Raw genomic sequence first — 13,640 nt, 5'->3', positions numbered from 1 at the left:
GTCATTTCCGATGACGATGGATATTTTTCTTTTCCGCTTTTAYGTTTTCCAAGATGGCTGACGTTGGTGGACTGAACGTGGCTCTTGAGACTGCTGAAGCGAATGCCACACCCCCTGCTCCAACCCCCGCCCCTTTCCCACCGCCCCGCCCCCAAACCTGTCCACTTCACCATCACTGCTTGACTATGACGTGACATATGCAACAATTCTTTGGTTTGTTGGTAAAGATATGCTTTGTACCAGAGAGCAGAGGGAGTGGGAGAGAGACAATAGAGAAACACAAATACATATTTTTWAAAATATCAAATGATGTTGAAATATCTGTCTTTTTCTGTTCATGTAAAAAAKAAAAAAAGAATTACAACTGTTGCTAGTACACATGTGCYGTAAATTGTTCTTTGGTGTAGTAAAAATCATCATGGTTTAGTCGTTTTTAAAAATCAGTTTCACCGAAGGTTCTAGTGTCTTATTTTAGTTAGCCTTCTGCTCCACCGCATTTTAAGAACCGGCTTAATATTTTTCTAAGAGAAAATGCATGCGTTTGCTGGAGAACTTTGGGTTTAGTGTTGCACAAGGGCAGGCGTTGTCTCTGGATACATCCCAAATGGCACCCTGTTCCCTATATAGTGCACTACTTTTGATCAGGGCACATTGGGCTCTGGTCAAACGTAGTGCACTATATAGGGAGTAGGGTGCCATTTGGGACACAGCCTCTGTCTTTCAGTTTCCATGCCTAAGTGAAAAACTTTTAAGGGTGAAGGAGTGTACTTAGGTCTTGTACATGAGATTATGTAAATTGAAGAAGTTAAAAGGATGATTATATGACGATTACTTTTGATCTGTTACAGCTTGTGTTGACAAAAATACTGTATATGAATTATTGAAAAGATATTAAAAAAATACAATTCAATTGTTTAGTCCGGTGCAGTGTCTATGAGTAAATAGAATAAATMATTGTCCTATTAAAATACTTATATAAGACTGGTTGTCTTCTTTTGACATCAACATTTAGATGTTTTCAAAGTCAATGTACGGTCTGCTTTGCTGCACCGGTATCATGTACTGTATTTCTGCTTATACGCTATGTTGTATACCCACATATTTCAGTGTATCTTCTGCACCAAAGAACACATATTGCTGTTGATACAACATGTACAGTGCCTTCAGAAAGTATTCACACCCCTTGACTTTTTCCACATTTTGTTGTGTTACAGGCTGAATTTAAAATGGATAAGTTGTCGGAGAGGACAAAAAACGCTCAGGGATTTCACCATGAGGCCAATCAATGGTGACTTTAAAACAGTTACGGAGTTTAATGGCTGCAGGAGAAAACAGAAGATGGATCAACAACATTGTAGTTACTCCACAATACTAACCTAATTGACAGAGTGAAAAGAAGGAAGCCTGTACAGAATATTGTTTTTTACAAAACATGCATCCTATTTGCAACAAGGCAYTACTGCAAAAACTGTGGCAAAGCAATTCACTTTTTGTCCTGAATACAAAGTGTTTTGTTTGGGGCTAATCCAATACAACACATAACTGAATTTTATAATTGTCAAGCATTGCGGTCTCTGCATCATGTTATGGGTATGCTTGTAAGGACTCTGGAGTTTTTTTAGGATAAAAAAGAAACGGAATGGAGCTAAGAACAGGCAAAATCCTAGAGGAAAACCTGGTTCAGTCTGCTTTCCCCCAGACACTGGGAGATTAATTCACCTTTCAGCAGGACAATAACCTAAAACACAAGGCCAAATCTACACTAGAGTTGCTTACTAAGAAGACAGTGAATGTTCCTGAGTGGCCGAGTTACAGTTTTGACTTAAATCTGTTTGAAAATCTATGGCATGACCTGAAAATGGTTGTCTAGCAATGATCAACAACCAATTTGACAGAGCTTGAAGAATTTTGAAAAGAATAATGGCACATGTTGCACAATCAAATGTTGCACAATTGACATTACGGAGTATTTTGTGTAGATCGTTGACCAAATATGACAATTAAATCAATTTTAATCACACTTTGTAACACAACAAAATGTGGAAAAAGTCAAGGGGTGTTATACTTTCTGAAGACACTATATAATGATAGTCCTATAGCTGTGAGTGGAGACATGATGGGGTGAGGGGGTGCAGTCTTGTCCAATCTTAGCCATACAATATGGAGCAGGAGAGTCTATCTCCCAGGGTAATTTCTCTCTGCACTGTGAATGTATTAGCATATTTCTCATAAGGGAGTTGGCCTGTCTGTTGTTTGTGTTGTGTATGGGGTTGTTTTGTTGTGTTGTGGTGTGTAGGTTGGTGTGTTGTGTGTGTGGGTGTGTTGGTTGTGTGTGTGGTGTTGCTCACAACATTATGTCTATCTGTATTAGCATATTTCTCATCAGGGATTATATGAATGTTTTGGAGATGGTGTCCCTCAGCTTCCCAGGGTACATTGCAGATGACATGCATCAGGGGGAAAACTGAAGCGGGACTTACCCAAGCAGCATGCCAGCACATAGACTATTTCTGCCCCAGCTATTTTTACACAGGGGTCAGAGGGTAATGGTTTTATTTCTGCCGCTGGCTCCTTTTACTGTACACCGAGAGAGAAAGGGAGGGGAGAGAGAAAGGGAGGGGAAAGAGAGTATGTGTTTGTATCCCTCTGTCCCCATGTCTACTGTGAATTTGTCCTAAAGCAGTGACCTGCTTGTCTCCAAAGAGACTTGTGGGATTGAGACAGTCCTTTCTCCCTGACTTCTCTACTGTTATTCAAAACTAAATTCAGAGAGCAAAATATCATAGATCTGTATCAATTAGACAGAGACTAAGACCAGAGGGAAAGGGATCTAGGCCTGAAATATCTGCAGTACCAGTCAAAAGTTTGGGCAAACCTACTAATTCCAGGGTTTATCCTTATTTTTCTATTTTCTACATTGTAGAATAATAGTGAAGACATCAAAACTATGAAATAACACATATGGAATCATGTAAGCAAAAAAGTTTTATTAAAAAATCTAAATCTATTTTATATTTGAGATTCTTCAAAGCAGCCACCCTTTACCTTGATGACCGCTTTGCACATTCTTGGCATTCTCTCAACCAGCTTCATGAGGAAGTCACCTGGAATGCATTTCAATTAACAGGTGTGCCTCCTTAAAAGTTCATTTGTGGAATTTCTTTCCTTCTTAATGCGTTTGAGCCAATCAGTTGTGTAACAAGGTAGGGGCGATGAACAGAAGATAGCCTTATTTGGTAAAAGAACAAGTCCATATTATGGCAAGAACAGCTCAAATAAAAAAAGAGAAACAACAGTCCATCATTACTATAAAACATGAAGGTCAGTCAATGTGGAAAATGTCAAGAACTTTGAACGTTTCTTCAAGTGCAGTCGCAAAAACCATCAAGCGCWATGATGAAACTGGCTCTCATGAGGACCGCCACAGGAAAGGAAGACCTAGAGTTAATTAGAGTTACCAGCCTCAAATTGCAGCCCAAATAAATGCTTCACAGAGTTCAAGTAACAGACACATCTCAACATCAACTGTTCAGAGGAGACTGCGTGAATCAGGCCTTTATGGTCGAATTGCTGCAAAGAAACCACTACTAAAGGACACGAATAATAAGAAGAGACTTGCTTGGGCCAAGAAACACAAGCAATGGACATTAGACCAGTGGAATTTTTGGTTCCATGTGTGTGTGTGTGTGTCTGTGTGTGTGTGTGTGTGTGGTGTGTGTGTGTGTGTGTGTGTGTGTGGTTGTTTGTGGTGTGTGTGTGTGGTGTGAGTGGAAGAGAGAGAAAGAGAGAAACAGTGTGGTGTTACAGACAGTAAGCCTCTTCATTCCTCTTTCCACACATTCAGTACCAGTCAAAAGTTTGGACACACCTACTCATTCAAAGGTTTTTCTTTGTTTTTACTATTTTCTACATTGCAGAATAATAGGGAAGAAACTATCAAAAACTATGAAATAAACACATATGGAGTCATGTAGCAACCAACAAGTGTTAAACAAATCAAAAATATATATATTTTTTCAGATTCTTTTAAAGTAACCACCTTTTGCCTTGATGACAGCTTTGCATACTCTTGGCATTCTATCAACCAGCTTCACCTGGAATGCTTTTCCAACTGTCTTGAAAGAGTTCCCACATATGCTGGACTTGTTGGCTGCTTTTCCTGCCCTCTGCGGTCCAACTCATCACAAACCATCTCAAGTTTTGAGTTAGAGGTCAGGTCATCTGATGCAGCACTCCATCACGCTCCTTCTTGGTGCAAATAGCCTTACACACGCATGGAAGGTGTGTTGAGTGTCATGTGTTCCTGTTGATAACAAATTGATAGTCCTACTAGCGCAAGCCAGATAGATGTGTATCGCTGCAGATGCTCTGTGGTAGACATGCTGGTTAAAGGGTTGTGCGCTTGAATTCTAAAATAAATCACAACGTGTCTCCAGCAAAGCACCCCCCACACCATCACATCTCTCCTCCATGCTGTCACGGGGGAACTACACATGCAGAGGATATCCTTGTCCACTACTCTGCGTCTCACAAAACACGGTGGTTGTGAACCAAAATTCCACTGGTCTAACTGTCATTGCTTGTTTTCTTGGCCCAAGCAAGTCTCATTCTTTATATTCGTTGTCCGTTTACAGTAGTGGTTATCTTTGCAGCAATTCGATCCATAAAGGCCTGGATCACAGCAAGTCTCCTCTGAAACAGTTGATGTTAGATGTGTCTGTTACTTGAACTCTGTGAGGCATTTATTGGGCCTGCAATTTGAGGCTGGTAACTCTTAATTAAACTCTAGGTCTTTCCTTTCCTGGTGGCCGGTCCTCATTGAGAGCCAGTTTTCTCATTGCGCTTGATGGTTTTTGCGACTGACTGAAGAAACGTTCAAAGTTCTTAAATTTTCGACATTGACGACCTTCAGTTTTATATAATGATGGACTGATGTTGTTTCTCTTTTTTTATTTTGAGCTGTTCTTGCCATGAATATGGGACTTGTTCTTATTACCAAATTAAGGCTATCTTCGTTCATCGCCCTACCTTGTTACACAACTAGATTGGCTCAAACGCATGTAAGAGGAAAGAAATTCCACAAATGGAACTTTTAAGGAGGGCACACCTTATTTGAATGCATTTCCAGGTGACTTCCTCATGCAAACTGGTTGAGAGAATGCAAGAATGTGCAAAGCGGTCATCAAGGTAAAGGGGTGGCTGCCTTTGAAGAATCTCAAATATAAAATAGATTAGATTTTTTTAATTAAAACTTTTTTGCTTACATGATCGCATATGTGTTATTTTCATATTTTGATGTCTTTCACTATTATTCTACAATGTGAGAACAATAGAAAAAATAAGGATAAAAACCCTGGAATTAGTAGAGTTTGCCCAAAACTTTTGACTGGTACTGCAGAATATTTTAGGCCTAGATCCCTTTCCCTCTGGTTCTTAGTCTTGTCTAAATTGATACAGATCTATGATTTGCTCTCTGATTTAGTTTGGAATAACAGTAGAGAAGTCAGGGAGAAAGGCACTTGTCTCCAATCCCACAAGTCTCTTTGGAGACAAGCAGGTCACTGCTTTAGGACAAATTCACAGTAGACATGGGGACAGAGGGATACAAACACATACTCTCTTTCCCTCCCTTTTCTCTCTCCCCTCCCTTTCTCTCTCGTATGGTAGCAGTAAAAGGAGCCAGCGGCAAGAAAGAAACCTTACCTCTGACCCCTGTAGTAAAATTAGCTGGGGCAGAAATAGTCTATGTGCTGGCATGCTGCTTGAGGTAAGTCCCGCTTCCAGTTGTTCCCCCGTGATGCATGTCGCTGCAATGTACCCTGGGAAGCTGAGGCGACCACACATCTTCCAACAACATCTTCAATTACTAACTCCCCTGATGAGAAATATTGCTAATACAGATAGACAAATTGGTGCGCACACACAACAGATATTTGCACATACAACCACACACAGGCATAAGACGAGACACCACAATGCACGCACACACACAACACACACACACACACACACACACACACACCACACACACACACACAACCACAACACACACACACACACACACACACACACACCACACACACACACACACACACACACACACACACACACACACACACACACACACCACAGACACACACACACACACACACACACAGACGGCCAACTCCCTTATGAGAAATATGCTAATACATTCACAGTTGCAGAGAGAATTACCCTGTGGAGATAGACTCTCCTGCTCCATATTGTATGTCTGAGATTGGACAAGACTGCACCCCCTCCCCATCCATGTCTCCACTCAGCAGCCTATAGGACTATCATTATGATAGTGTCTTCAGAAAAGTATAACCACCCTTGACTTTTTTCACATTTGTTGGTGTTACAAAGATGTGATTAAATTGATTTAATTGTGTCATTTTGGTCAACGATCTACACAAAATACTCCGTAATGTCAATTGTGCAACATTTGATTGTGCAACATGTGCCATTATTCGGTTTCAAAATTCTGTCAAGCTCTGTCAAATTTGGTTGTTGATCATTGCTAAGAAACCCATTTTCAGGTCGAGCCATATGATTTTCAAACAGATTTAAGTCAAAACTGTACTCGGCCACTCAGGGAACATTCACGTGTTCTCTGTAAGTAAGCAACTCTAGTGCTAGATTTGGCCTTGTTTTTAGGTTATTGTCCTGCTGAAAGGTGAATTTAATCTCCCAGTTGTCTGGGGGGGATCAGCAACTGAACCAGGTTTTCCTCTAGGGATTTTGCCTGTTCTTAGCTCCATTCCGTTTCTTTTTATCCTAAAAAAACTCCAAGTCCTTACAAGGCATACCCATAAACATTGATGCAGAGCCCGCAATGCTTAGACAATTATAAATTCAGTTATGTGTTGTATGGATCTGCCCCAAACAAAACACTTGTATTCAGGACAAAAAGTGAAACTTGCTTTGCCACAGTTTTTTTTGCCAAGCAGTAATGCCTTGTTGCAAATAGGAGTGCATTTTTGTTAAAAAAAAACAATATTTGCTACAGGCTTCCTTCTTTTCACTCGCTCAATTAGGTTAGCTATTGTGGACTAACGAACAATGTTGTTGATCCTCTTCTGTTTTCTCCTGAGCCATTAAACTCCCGTAACTGTTTTTAAAGCACCATTGATTGGCCTATGGTGAAATCCCTGAGCGTTTTTTTGTCCTCGCACGACAACTTATCCATGTTTTAAAGTTCAGCCCTGTAACACAACAAAAGTGAAAAAGTCAAGGGTGTGTGAATACTGGGTTCTGGAAGGCACTGTACATGTTGTATCACAGCAATATGTGTCTTTGGCAGCAGACACTGAAATATGTGGTATACAACAATAGCGTCTATAAGCAGAATACAGACATATACCGGCATGCAGCAAAGCAGACCGTACATTGGACTTTGAAACATCTAAATGTTGATGTCAAAAGAAGACACCCAGTCTTTATATAAGTATTTAAATTAGGACAATGATTTTTCTATTTACTTCATAGGACACTGCACCGGACTAAACAATTGAAATTTGTAATTCTTTTTAATATCTTTTCAATAAATTCTATACAGTATTTGTTGTCACACACAAGCTTGTAACAGATCAAAATATCGTCACTATAATCATACCTTTTAACTTCTATCAATTACATAATCTCAGTACACAGACCTAAGTACACTCCTTCACCCTTAAAAAGTTTTTCACTTAGGCATGGGAAACTTGAAAAGACAGAGGCTGTATGATCCAAATGCACCCTACTCCCCTATATATGCACTACTGTTGACCAGAGCCCCATGTGCCCTGAGTTCAAAAGTACGGCCACTATATAGCGGAACAGGTGCATTTGGGAGTATCCAGGAGGACAACGCTGCCTTGCCTTGGCAACACATAACCCAAGGCTTCTCCAGGCAAAACCGGCATGCATGTTTCTCTTGAGAAAAATATTAAGGCCGGTTGCTTAAAATGCGGTGGAGCAGAAGGCTAAACTAAATAAGACACTAGAACCTTCGGTGAAACTGATTTTTAAAACGACTAAACCATGATGATTTTTACTACACCAAAGAACAATTTACGGCACATGTGTAACTAGCAACAGTTGAATTCTTTTTTCTTTTTTACATGACAGAAAAAGACAGATTATTTCAACATATTTGATATTTTAAAAAATATTGTTATTTGTGTTTCTCTATGTGTCTCTCTCCCACTCCCTCTGCCTCTCTTGTACAAAGCATATCTTTACCAACAAACCAAAGAATATATGTTGCATTGTCACGTCATAGTCAAGCAGTGATGGTGAAGGGACAGTGTTTGGCGGGCGGGCGGTGGGAAAGGGGGGGCGGGGGTTGGAGCAGGGGGGTGCTGGCATTCGCTTTCAGCAGTCTCAAGAAGCCACGTTCAGGTCCACAACGTTCAGCCCATTTGGAAAACATTAAAAGCGGAAAAGAAAGAATAATCCATCGTCATCGGAAAATGACAAGTCTCGAGATAGAACCTCCCGAGATCTTCAGCGCGAGAAATAGAATATCGTAATATCAGCTCGACTGGATATGAAAGTGTCATTCAATGCATTTGCATTGATTTTGTGTGTATGATTATATGGTACAGGATTCCATCCCCGCCAAGCGCTGAGAGTGTTTCTAGCTACGATGATAGCTTGACCCTATCAAGTCACGACAAGATAGAATTATCATTAGAGCGTCCGCTCTAATAACACACTTCAGTCAATCATGTTTGGATAGAGACTGGCTACAGGGGCTTTTTTACACTTTCATTTTCGTTTGTCCATACCAAACCCCCATTGGTATAAAGTATGGGGCTTGTGGTGGTACAAAATCAGCAAACAAAACAAACTTCATACTGTCTGTTAGCAAACACATGCACTTCAAATGAACAGAGACCTTCAATAAAAGTCTAATCACAGTTTATCCTCATATTCCAGAAGGAAATCAGCTTTGTATTCAAAATGGAATGGACTCAACATGATCTTGTGTTCATATTAAAACTTCTTCTATGTCCCTCAGTTCAATCTGGCTTTTAGCATGTCCACGATGCTTACAAAAACAAGACAAAAACACAACATTGAGTTTGGAATAAACTCAATCGAATATCATCTATAAAACTCAAAAACTCAATAAAAGAAACAATTAAACCCATTTCAAGGTCCAGATCATGGGGTGCTGCTTTGAACGATAAACACGACAAATGAAGTAGTCAACTCCTGGTTGAAGAGAAGGGTAGTTTCAAAATGGCATCAAAGGTATTCAGTATTCACTGGCCGTTCGGTTTTAGAGGGACAGACGGACAGGAGAGGAAACATCATCTCTTTCAAATAAGTAGGTTACACAAGTAAGTAAGCTCTGAGAGAAAGGCGAGTGTGATATGCTAGACACCAATATAATACAGCACACACACTGAGGACTCAACCCTTATGTGCTCATGCTAATGTCACACATACACATACGGGAGAGCAATGCGGTCATGCGCACACGACACACCACACACACACACACACCACACACACACACCCACACACACGCTACACACCACACACACACAACACACACACACACACACAACACAGCGACACACCACCACACACCACACACACACACACACACACACACACACACACACTAAGCCCTCCCCCCGTACACACAGTAGCCCTCTCCCAAAACAATTGATTCCCATTTCAAAATTCCTTAATTTTCCCTACTCCTTACCCTTAACCCTAACCTAAGCACTGACTTGCATAGTACAGAACAGAGCAAGAAGTTGCAATAGGCCCGCTCACCAAGGTATTGTACCCAGCACAAACAGAAAACCTCTTAAACCAAACTTAACCTGAACCCAACCTAAATGTAACCCTAACCCTAACCCTAAAACCTAAACTTAACCCTTAAAAATACCTTTTCCTTTTGGGGACCGGCAAAATTTTGCCACTTGTCTGAATGTTCCTTGTTTTAATATCCTTGTGAGGACTTCTGGTTCCCCACAAAGAATGTAAACTAAAAAAACACACATCCACAGGCACACGACAAACATAACCCTAACCCCAACCCTTAAACCTAACCATTCAGGACATGAAAAGTATATCTTTCTAAAATGTCCCTGTTTCCACCTCATCAGGCCATTCTGGTTGAATGTTAGAAGACATTGCGGATCCTATAGGTTGGAAACCATGTCACCCACACCCACGATGCACGCACACTTTTCAAGACATTTGGGGAGTAAAATGTATTCCAATTCAAAATCCATATTTTCCCTAACCCCTAAACTAAACCCTAACCCTTAACCAGAGTACCATGAGCGGAGTTGAGGCGTGGCGGTAGGAAATCCCGCTCACTGCTCATGGAGTTGTGGCTTGCACAGCAGCTCCCGTTCTCAACCACTCCCCTAAAAAAACGCTCCTCTTCTCACCAGAAAGAAAACGTTGCTCCCAATTCGCTCCATTCATTAAACTCACAATGTTAACCAACACCTATCTATTTTTGTGACTACCTGGACCTACAATTGGTTTGTTTTGAAGTATTGAAACCAAAACCATATGATCTTTGAATGAAAATGTATTTCATAAAAAATAAAACGGTGATGTAAGAACTGCTGCATCATTTGAAATAGACTATATGTCACATTAACAGTATGAACAGATGTTGTAGTTTCCCGCCGTCAGGAACCACCTAAAGCTGAGAGGCCGATTCAAGCAAACCAGGGCAGTGACATGTGGTCCGAGACCGAGTCAGTAGACGCGAGACCAGAAAAATGTGTGAGACACCATGATTGCAATTTTGCAAATCACCACCGTATAATAAGAGTTCAAAAGGTGCAGTATTTCTGTGTTCATAGTCAGAACAGCAATGGGATTCTTTAGACATTCTGCCCCAAATAGTTGAAAGAATTGGAATGCTTTGAGGAAAAATAGAGGCCACTCACAATATTACTAACCCAAACAGCAGTGGGCGAACAATGGGCCTTCACTTGCTTTAGAGAGACTAACGGGATTTATTTAAATATTATTATTATAAAACTCATCAATACAAGTGTGAAATTATTTTCAATGATGTTCTGACTTTAATGTCTATTTAGTTTTGTTGACAAGAAAGGAGGTAACACTGAGAGAAAAAAAAGGATCAAAACCAGGATTTTCCTTTCCGGTTCTGGGGAGTAAATATCTAGCTGCTCAAGTCAGTCCTTGGCTATCAGAAGCCTAGATAAATTGCATCCACCTATTCAACTGTATTAGGGCAAAATTGGAGTAGACATGTAGAAGAATTCACCAATACAGTATTGAAGTAATAGTTCCGGGACCGTTTTTTACAAAATCGTATGGAAACTTTTGGCCTTCTTGGACGGAAGGGGCCCGAACAGCGTCACTACTCGCTAATAGTGAGCAGTAGTTTCCTCACAGGTCTAGCTAGCATAGCATTTGTGGTCAGCCTGTTGTTGCAGGCAGTTTGCAGCAGGGGTTATCAATTAATAGACACTACAGGTAAGTATAAAAACCGAATGAAAACATCTGTTGTCGAGGGCCCGCTCTCGCTTAGTCTTACACACTGGAGGTATAGCCAATCAGAGCTACAGTAGGGCCTTTAAAGCCAGCTATTTTCCACCACGGACCTGGCCATCATTCACTTTGACTGGTACTGTGTGTTCCTACAGGCAGTTGCAACAGCGAACTTTATTATCATTAGAGCGCCTTCTTCGCCAAAAACGCACAAAAAATGGTAGTCATCCATCGTCCTTCTGCAGCTTTGCCCTGCCAATGCATGCTTGTCCCAACCCGAAGGTACCAAGCAACTGGTTAAAGTTGGCTACTTGCTAGCTAGCTGCTTCTAGATCACAAATGAGCGAGAACACTCCACTCTGATATACTCAACGTAGCAGAGCTGGTTGGGGTTTACATGGTATCTTAGAGCGATCTTCATAACTATTACTTTTTGATCTACGTTTACGACAAGTCATAGTTAGCGGGGGTTGCACATTCGTAAATTATCGTTGTTTTGCACTCTCGAGCACACTAGACAGAGTTGCTCTTAAATTGGAGGAGATAGCCAGAGTGAATTGGCGAACGCAAGAGATACAGTTGAAGTCAGGAAGTTCATACACATAGGTTGGAGTCATTGAAGAACTTGTTTTTCAACCACTCCACAAATTTCTTGTAACAACTGTAGTTGTGGCAGTCGGATTTAGACATTCTACTGTTGCATGACACAAGTAATTTTCCAACAATTGGTTTTACAGACAGATTAATTTCACTTATAAGTTCACGTATCCCCAATTCCAGTGCGGTCAGAGGTTGGTTATACACTAAGTTGAACCGCTGTTGCCTGTAAACAGCTTGGAAAAATTGCCAGAAAGATGATTTCATGGCTTTAGAAGGTTCTGAATAGGGCTAATTGACATATGTGAGTCAATTGGAGGTGTACTTGTGGATGGATTTCACAGACCTACTTTCAAACTCGGCCTCTTTGCTTGACACATGGGAAATCAAAAGAAATTCAGCAACGAAACCTCAGGAAAAAAATGTTAGACCTCCACAGGTCTGGTTGCATCTGGCAGAACGATTTCCCAAATGCCTGAAGTACCTTCCATCTGTACAAACACTAGAACGTTAGAGTATTAAACCACCATGGGACCACGCAGCGCATCACTTACCGCTCAGGAACAAGTGACTCAGGTCTCCTAGAGATAAAGGGTACTTTGGTGCGAAAAGGTGCAAATCAATCCCAGAACAACACAAGATTACCTGGGAAGAATGCTGAAGAAACAGTACAAAGAGTATCTAAACCACAGTTAAAACTGACGTCTCCTTATCGACATGAACCTGAAAGGCCGCTCAGCAAGGAAGAAGCCACTGCTCTCAAAACGCCATAAAAGCCAGATTACGGTTGCAACGTGTACATGGCAGACAACAGATCGTACTTTGGAGAAATGTCCTCTGCGTTGATGAACAAAATAGAACTTGTTTGGGCCATAATGACATGTTAGTGTTTGGATGGCAAAGGGGGAGGTGCAAGCCGAGAACACCATCCAAGCGTGGAAGTACGGGGGTGGCAGCATTCATGTGTGGGGTACTTTGCTGCAGGAGGACCCGGGTGCACTTCACAAAATAGATGGCACATGAGGAGGCAACAATGATAGTGGATAATTGAAGCACTCGCAGACTTCAGTCAAGAAGTTAGCTAGCTCGCCAAATGGGTCTCCAAATAGAAAGGACTCCAAGCCATTACTGCCAGATTGGTTGGCAAAATGGCTTAGGGACAACAAAGTCAGCCAAAATTCACCCAACATAGTGTGGGGAGCTGTGGAAGGCTACCCGAATGTTTGACCCAAGTTAAACAAGTTAAAAGGCAATGCTACCAAATCTAATTGACGTGGATGTAAACTTCTGACCCACTGGGAATGTAATGAAAGAAATCTTCTCTTTACTATTATTCCTGACATTTCACATTCTAAACAATTAAAGTGTGATCCTAACTGATTTTCTTTCTAGGATTAAATGTCGAGGAATTGTTGAAAAGTACTGAGTTTAAAGTATTTGGCTAAGGTGTATGTAACCTCCGCTTCAACTGTATGCTAACGAATACACTCGTTTCAGTTTTGCTAGCTAACCAAATGACACCATCTCTCTCTTGG

The sequence above is a fragment of the Salvelinus sp. IW2-2015 genome, unplaced genomic scaffold (genome assembly GCF_002910315.2).
Source record: "Salvelinus sp. IW2-2015 unplaced genomic scaffold, ASM291031v2 Un_scaffold3497, whole genome shotgun sequence".
Lineage (NCBI taxonomy): Eukaryota > Metazoa > Chordata > Actinopteri > Salmoniformes > Salmonidae > Salvelinus > Salvelinus sp. IW2-2015.
Note: the sequence above shows the minus strand (reverse complement) of the source record.